At 46.1% G+C, this 8,495-nt stretch overlaps 1 pseudogene; it reads right to left on the bottom strand.

Annotated features, from left to right (window-relative positions):
• Positions 1 to 2,338: 2,338 nt before the first annotated feature.
• LOC105536922 lies at positions 2,339 to 4,133 on the bottom strand (annotated as a pseudogene).
• Positions 4,134 to 8,495: the final 4,362 nt, after the last annotated feature.

Below are 8,495 nucleotides of genomic sequence, written 5' to 3'. Positions count from 1 at the left end.
TTTTTCCACTATTATACCTTAAGTTCTGGGGTACATGTGTGCGATGTGCAGGTTTGTTACATAGGTATACATGTGCCATGCTGGTTTGCTGCACCCATCAACTCGTTGACCCAGCAATTCCATTACTGGGTATATACCCAAAGGATTATAAATCACTCTACTATAAAAACACATGCACACGTATGTTTATTGCAGTACTGTTCACAATAGCAAAGACTTGGAACCAACCCAAATGCCCATCAATGTTAGACCGGATTTTAAAAATGCGGCACATGTGCAGCCATGAAAAAGAATGAGTTCGTGTCGTTTGCAGAGACGTGGATGAAGCTGGAAACCATCATTCTCGGCAAACTAACACAGGAACAGAAAACCAAACACTGCGTGTTCTCACTCATAAGTGGGAGTTGAACAATGAGAACACACGGACACAGGGAGGGGAACATCACACACCGGGGTCTGTCGGGGGTGGGGGGCTGGGGGAGGGATAGCATCGGAAAAGACTGTTCTAAGCCTACTAGCAATGACAATAATGATAACCCGTAACATTTGTTGGGTGGTTACCACGTCCCAAACCACTGTCGTAGGCACCAGACAAGAATCAGCTCATTTATCCAGAAATACACCACATTTTCATTGTCGTTATCCTTGGCGGCGAGATAATGGTTGGTTTTTTATTTTCTCTTCCAAACTTGCCCACATTTCCTCTTCTTTTACAGTGAACATGTATTACATTTATAAGCATAAAGTGATTAAGAAAGTTATTCATTACTTGCTGTTGAGGAAAATTTCTAATGAGCTCCGGCGTGAGCCAGTTTGCCAAAGTTTAAATTAGCCTGTTCAATTCACTGGAGGCCGTATTTTTCCTCTGAAACTTGTTCTAATTGGCACCTTTTCTTGACGCAGTGAGGCGGACGGTGCCGTGATGATGAAGTCCCTGAAGTCACCAAGCCTTGGGGCCCACGCTAGACACCACGGGGCCGATGTCGCCTGGCTCTCCCGGTTGTCTCTGTGGCTTTCAGCCACTTCCAAAAAACCATTGTTTCCAAATTCCATACACGCAGTTCATCCTACCTTGAAAGTTATTCCTCCAGAGGGCTGTTGATAGTTTGCTTCATCAGCATTTTGTCACTACCACACAATGAGATTTTCTTTTTCTTCCACACCTTGGGGGCACTCATGAAGAACACATGTGTGCTTAAACACAAAACGTACCAGGGCCCATAAGAGCCCCTCCTCTCCAGAGGGCTGGTCCTGGTCCACACACGCTGGCAGTGATAGCCTTCGTGTTTCCGAATCAGAGAAGACTTGCTCGGAATGGATGAAATGTATTTGAAATCACATTTGGCATCATCTGGAATGGCGAAGCTTCAGAGGTGACAGGGCCAGGATGTCTATATTCAGAGAGGGCCATCGAATTAAAGTTAAGCAGGGGTCTCTTTGCTTGAATTCCGGAGTTTCAAACCAGTACAGTCATGTGAGCTTGGATGGCCTGTAGGTACTTCCAACCCAACCTGACCCCAGCCGACCTCACTGCCTGTCCCCCGACTCCCGGAATGGCTTCCCTCTGCTTCGTTCTCTGTCTTGGCGACACGTGTTTCCATGGCCCCGCACTCCGTCATCTCACCTTCCGTCTAATCAGTTTCCTTCAATGTGTCGTCTCCACCCTCCCCAGGCCAGGTCGGCATCATCTCTCACCTGTATGATGAGAACAATCTCCCCCGCTCTACACAGATTCCCAGCCCCTTTCCCAGGAATTTGGCCTGAGTGGGGCGGTCTAAGTGGGGATGGTGTAGGCTGGCCACATGTGGACCAGGGGGAGGGCCCAGCCATACCTACCAGGGCTGGTGAGAGCGGCTTGTTTCGCCCTGTGGGGGTCGTTGCGGGCTCTTGTGTGGGACTCAGGATGGGGGTCTGTTGGGAAGCCCCGGCTGGCCTAGTCCCCTGGCCTTGAGCCTTTGGTCTTCTCTGAGCGCCCACCCGCCATCACTTGAGGACAGTGAAAGGCAGCTGTGTTGACCCTTTGAGCAGCATGTGGCCGTTCCTAGGTTTGGTGGTAGGGGTGAGTGACCCTTTCCTGTGCAGGAATGGCGAGTACCCATTGTATGACAGTGATTTGTCTTAGTGCCTCATAGCCCAGCCTACTTTGTGAGCTCCATAAAGGCAGGAAGCTTGTCTGGAGCTTTTCTGTATCCCCAGTGCCAAACCCTGTACTGGGGAGACAGGAGGTACTCTCTCATTCTTTCTTTCAAGAAATATTTCCTGGCCGGGAGACAGGAGGTACTCTCTCATTCTTTCTTTCAAGAAATATTTCCTGGCTGGGTGTGGTGGCTCACACCCGTCATCCCACCATGCTGTAGAAGATGGAGTTGAGCATGTGAATGAGGACCACACACAGCACAGAGAGTACCAGGTCGCCCAAGCCAGAGTATGCAGAGTTGGGAAAGATGTAGCAGGGGACTGAAGTGAGGTAGAAAAGACAGATCATAGTGAGGTGGGCAACACAGGTAGGAAAGACTTTTCTTCAGCCCTGGGTGGAATGAGTCCTGAACAGCAGCCACAAGGTGTCCATAGGAGACCATGACCGGAATGCAGAGTGCAAGAGCCACCAGAAAACTGAAGAAGATCAGGGCAAGTTCATTGGTATGTGTGCTGGAGCAACAGAGTCTGAGCAGGGAGGGAGGTCGCAGAAGAAGTGTGTGACGAGGCAAGGCCTGCAGAACTCGGGTAGAGCTGTGAGGATGGTGTAGGTGAATGCGTTGGCCAAGGCCAGCAGGGAGGAGATGGAAGTGAAGCCCCTGTGGGTCAGTCGGCCTACGAGGACTGAGTAGTGCAATGGCTGGCAGATAGCTGCATAGTAATCATAGGCCACGGCTGTGAGGAGGAAGAACTCCCAGGGTGCCAGGACGTGGAGAAAGCATATCTGGATGAGACAAGCATAATAAGGCATGGGCCCCACTAGAGCCAGCAAATGCACCAGCACCTAAGGCATCATGTTGGAGATACAGGCAGCATCCATCAGCGAGAGGCTGCCCAAGAAGAAGTACATGGGAGTGTGGTGTCAGTAGTCCACTGCGAACATGTGGCTCCCAACCCACAACCACTATGTAGATCAGCAGAAAGGTGGTGAACAGCAGGGGCCTCCAAGCCTTGCTGTCCCTCAGGCCTTCCAGAAGCAACTGGGACACTAGGGTCCCATTCCACAGCTGCAAGGAACCACGCACAGAACCCTGCACCCTGTAGTGTCCAACTCAGAGTCAGATGAGAGTCTAGGTGTGGAGTCCCAACTTACAAGGGGAAGATGGGATGAGGGAAGGACTAATGACTAGGCAGGCAGGTTTCAGATTTAATGGAGGAAGACTTGTTGGTTCAATACAATGAGGAGCCTCAAATGGCCAGGCAAATCTTTCATCTCCTGTTGAATAGAGCTTTTTTTGGGAGGAAGTGATGGGGATCAGCCTTTAGGGTATCCATGGATGGCTTTGCTGGCAAAACTGTGGCAGGTGGGAGGGCAGATACATATACAGAAAAAGTCTCTATTCCTGGAACAAAAATCCTCCTGCTCCCTGAATGAGAGAGTGGGTCCAGTAAAGTCCACCTTCCACCAGGCAGCTGGCTGCTCCCCCTGAGGTGACAACCTAATAAGCGTTGCTTTACATTGGGTACACAGCAGTGGTAAGTACCCAGATCAGCCTCGGTGTAGTAAAGACCATGTTGTGTCATCCTTCCCATAGCTGTGTCTCAAATCTCCCTGTTTGCAGAGTCAGCCCAAGCTGTGTGGAAGGCTGCGGCCATCAGCTTGTGCGTGCCTACCTACCTGTGTGTCCAAAACTAGGTCTGCCAGCCCAAAGACATCAGGACAACAGACACCAACCTGTCTTGTCTGTGAGGAAGGTGTGGGAAGAGGAAGAGGGTGTCTGGTATCTGGAGCGGCTTGTGGCTTGAAGGAGCATTTCACCGAGCAAGGTTCCCACAGAGAGCCTGCCCCTGGGGCTGACACCGTATCTATGTCCTGTTCTCTGACATTTGGCCCTGTGCAGGCAGCATTCTTCTTTTCTTAGGCCTGTGCAGGAGGGACCTGCAGCCAGAGACCTGGAGCCAAAATCACAGGGCCCCTTGCACCTAGGTCGGAGCATGGGTCAAGGGGTCAGACCAGGCCGGCCTCCCTTCAGTTGTAGCCAACTTGAGTCTTTGCTTTCATTCCCCAGATAATCTGACCCCAAGGAAAGTAATTCAACACTGCAGAAATGACGGAGACGGAGTGAAAGTTTACACATGCACACTTCCCCAACAACCCACAGAGTGACTACTGTTACCACGCTGGGTAGGTGCTGATAGCTAGAGTTCATGTTCCACATATCACATAAGGCTATATCTTTGTAATTTCTTTCCTTCTACTAACATTGTGCTTGCTTTGTTCTTGTGATTCTAGTTTCTTGAAATGCAACATTAGGTCATTTATTTGAGATATTTCTTCTTTTTGATGTAGGCATTTATTGCTATAAACTTCCCTGTTAGAACTGGTTTTCCTGTATTCCATAGGTTTTGATATTTTGTTTCCAATTTCTTTACTCCCAGGGAATGTTTAAATTTCCCTTTTAATTTCTTAATTGACCCATTGATTGTTCAGTAGATTTTTAAATTTAGATATTAATATGGTTTGGCTCTGTGTCCCCAACCAAATCTCAATTCAAATTGTAATCCCCATAACCCCCACGTGTTAAGGGAGCGACCCAGTGGGAGGTGAATGGATCACTGGGGAAGTTTCTCCCATGCTGTTCTCCTCATAGTAAGTGAATTCTCATGAGATGTGATGGTTTTATAAGTATTTGGAAGTTCCTCCTTCACTCTCTCTTCTCTCTGCTGCTGCCTTACAAAGAGGTGCTTGCTTCCCCTTTGCTCTCTGCCATTATTGTAAGTTTCCTGAGGTTTCCCCAGCCACGTAGAACTGTGAGTCAATTAAACCTCTTTTGTTTATGAATTACGCAGTCTTGGGTAGTATATTTATAGTAGTGTGGGAACAGACTAATATAGTAAACTGGTACTGCAGAGAATGGGGCACTGCTATAAAGTTTGTTACATAAGTAAATGTGTGCCATGGTTGTTTGCTACACCTATCAACACATCACCTAGGTATTAAGCCCTGCATGCATTAGCTGTTTATCCTGATGCTCGAGGAGCCAAGTGTTAATCACCAAAACAATTGGGAAAATGTCTCCAGGGCATGTCACAGATCTTGGCAGCAGCCCCTCCCATCACAGATCCAGAAGCTTAGAAGGGAAAAATGGTTTCCTGGGTCGGGTCCAGGGCCTCTGCTGCTCTATGAAGTCTTGGGACTTGGTGCTCTGCATTCCAGCTGCACCAGCTGCAGCTGGGGCTACAAGGGGCCAAGGTATAGCTCAGGCAGTGGCTTCAGAGGGTGCAAGCCCCAAAACTTGGTGGCTTTCATGTGTTGGGCCTGCAAATTCATGAAAGTCAAGAAGTGAAGTTGGGGAACCTCCACCTAGATTTCAGAGGATGCATGGAAACACCTGGACGTCCAGGCAGAAGTCTGCTGTAGGGGCCAAGCCCTCATGGAGAACTTCTGCTAGGGCAATGTAGAAGGTATATGTGGGGTTGGAGCACCCATAGAGTCCCCATTCACTAGAATGGCATTCACCCATCCACCAGAAATGCTGGGTGATGGTTCACCAATTATTATGTTGCCTCTCTGAGAGAGATAATCTGGCCATGCCAGGGGGAGAGGCTGTTTCCTGATGGTCCACACCTGTTAACATCAAAATGTTAATTGGATGCAGGCCCCAGGGAGAAGAAACTTTCTGGGCATGCATATTAAGAGACAAAAATGGTGAAGTATGATCTTCCATTGGAAAAAGGAAGAAAGCCTCAGGTGGGCATGCATGTATAACTCCCTAGACACACTGGGCATGCTCACTTCCCAAGGGTAAGGAGGGCTCTGTGCATGTGGGCAGCCCACCCTAAGGGAAGAATCATGGGAAAGAGGTGAGCTTATAAATGTCCTAGGATCACAGTTAAACAGGGCACTTGACCTTCTCTCTTTAATTAAACCTTCATGTGCCCCTTTGGGTCTCTTCCAAGTGCACCTTGCTTTCCTGTTGTAAGGCATTTTAAAATAAACTTCCATTCCTGCTCTGGAACTTGCCTCGGTCTCTTTTTCTGCATTATGCCCTGCAGTCGAATTCTTTCTTCTAAGGAGGCAAGGACTGAAGTTGCTACGGACCCATACAGATAGGCCAACGGTAACCTGGGGTATCTCAAATCTCTGCCACCGCTAACAAGTTCTCACAAGATCTGATGGTTTTGTAAGGCAGTTTTCCCTGCTCTTACTCACTCTTTCTCCCTTGCCACCATGTAAGATGTGCCTGCTTCCCTTTCCACCATTTCCTGAGGCCTCCCCAGCCATGCAGAACTGTGAGTCAATTAAACCTCTTTCCTGTATAAATTACCCAGTCCTGGGCATGTCTTTCCAGTAGTGTGAGAACAAACTAATACAGATATATGTGTGGATTATCCGAAGTCCCTCATTTTCTAGTTTTATACCATTTTGTGATCAGAAAAGACACCTGATATGATTTCAGTCTTCTTGAATTTGTTAAGACTTGTTTGGTGGCATAACATATTATATATCTCAGAGAATGTTCCACGTGCAGCTGGGAAGAAAGTGTATTCTGCAGCTATTGGATGGATTTTTCTGTATATATGTGTTAGATCCATTTGCTCTAGAGTGTAGTATATGCTTGTTGTTTCTTACTCATTTTCTGTCTTGGTGATTTTTCCATTACTGAAAGAGGTTGTTAAAGCCCCCTAGTATTATTGTATTGCAGCCTGTCTCTTTTTCAGATGAATTAATATTTCTTTTATATATTTAGGTGCTCTAATATTGAGTGCACATATGTTTACAATTGCTATATCCTTTTGTTGAAATGACCACTTTATCATTACATAGTGATTTTCTTTGTCTCTTTTTAGAGGTTTTGACTTAATGTCTATTTATCTCATACAACTATAGCTATTGCTGCTCTCTTAGTGTTTTCATTAGAGTGGAGTATCTTTTTTCATCCCTTCACTTTGACTCTATGTGTCTTTACAGGTGAAATAAGTCTCTTGTAGGTAACAAATGGCTGGGTCTTAATTTGTAAATCCATTTAGCTAGTCTATGTTGTTTGATTAGACAATATATCCCATTTACATTCAAGGTAATTATTGATAAGTAGGAACTTACTACTGCCATTTTGTTAATTGTTTCCTAGTTGCTTTGTCAATTCTCTCTTTTTCCTTCTCCTACTGATTTTCTTTGTGGTTAAGGGATTACTCTCGTAGTATGTTTTGGTTCTTTGTTTTTTATTTTTTGTTTATCTGTTATAGCTTTTTGCTTTGTGGTTACCATGAGGCTTAAAGGAAACATCTTAAAGTTATAACAGGTTATTTAAAGCTGGTAACAACTTAGGTCACAAAAATAAAAACCTCTGCACATTTACTCCACTCCCTCTACACACAATTTTTTGAGACAGGAACTCACTCTGTTGACGTGGTTATAGTGAGGTGGCATGATCAGAGCTCACTGTAGCCTCGACCACTGGGGCTCAAGTGATTCTCCTGCCTCAACCTCCCCAGAGGCTGAGATTACAAGCACAAGCCACTATGCCCAGATAATGTCTTTTTCTTTTTACTACAGATGAGGTTTCCCCATGATGCCCAGTGTGGTCTCAAACTCTTGAGCTCAAGCAATCCTTCCACTTCAGCACAATATGCTGGGATTACAGGTGGCAGCCACTGCATCTGGCCCATATTTTGAGTTTTTCATGTCACATTTTACAACTGTTCATATTGCATATTTTAAAATAAACCACTGTCGTTATTCTTTTTTAATTATTATACTTTAAGTTCTAGGGTACATGTGCACAATGTGCAGGTTTGTTACATAGGTATACATGTGCCATGTTGGTTTGCTGCACCCATCAACTCGTCATTTACATTAGGTATTTATCCTAATGCTATCCCTCCCCCAGCTCCCCACCCCCAGAGAGGTGTGGTGTCCCCCACCCTGTGTCCAAGTATTCTCATTGTTCAATTCCCGCCTATGAGTGAGAACATTTGGTGTTTGGTTTTCTGCGTTTGTGATAATTTGCTGAGAATGATGGTTTCCAGCTGCATCCATGTCCCTACAAAGGACATGAACTCATCCGTTTTTATGGCTGCATAGTATTCCATGGTGTGTATGTACCACATTTTCTTAATCCAGTCTATCGTTGATGGACATCTGGGTTGGTTCCAAGTCTTTGCTATTGTGAATAGTGCTGCAATAAACATACATGTGCATGTGTCTTTATAGTAGGATGATTTATAATCCTTTGGGTATATACCCAGTAATGGGATCGCTGGGTCAAATGATATTTCTAGTTCTAGATCCTTGAGGAATCGCCACACTGTCTTCCACAATGGTTGAACTAATTTACACTCCCACCAACAGTGTAAAA

This window comes from Mandrillus leucophaeus, unplaced genomic scaffold (assembly GCF_000951045.1).
Source record: "Mandrillus leucophaeus isolate KB7577 unplaced genomic scaffold, Mleu.le_1.0 Scaffold1652, whole genome shotgun sequence".
NCBI lineage: Eukaryota > Metazoa > Chordata > Mammalia > Primates > Cercopithecidae > Mandrillus > Mandrillus leucophaeus.
The sequence above is the reverse complement of the archived record's forward strand: the minus strand, read 5'-3'. Positions and strand labels throughout refer to the sequence as shown.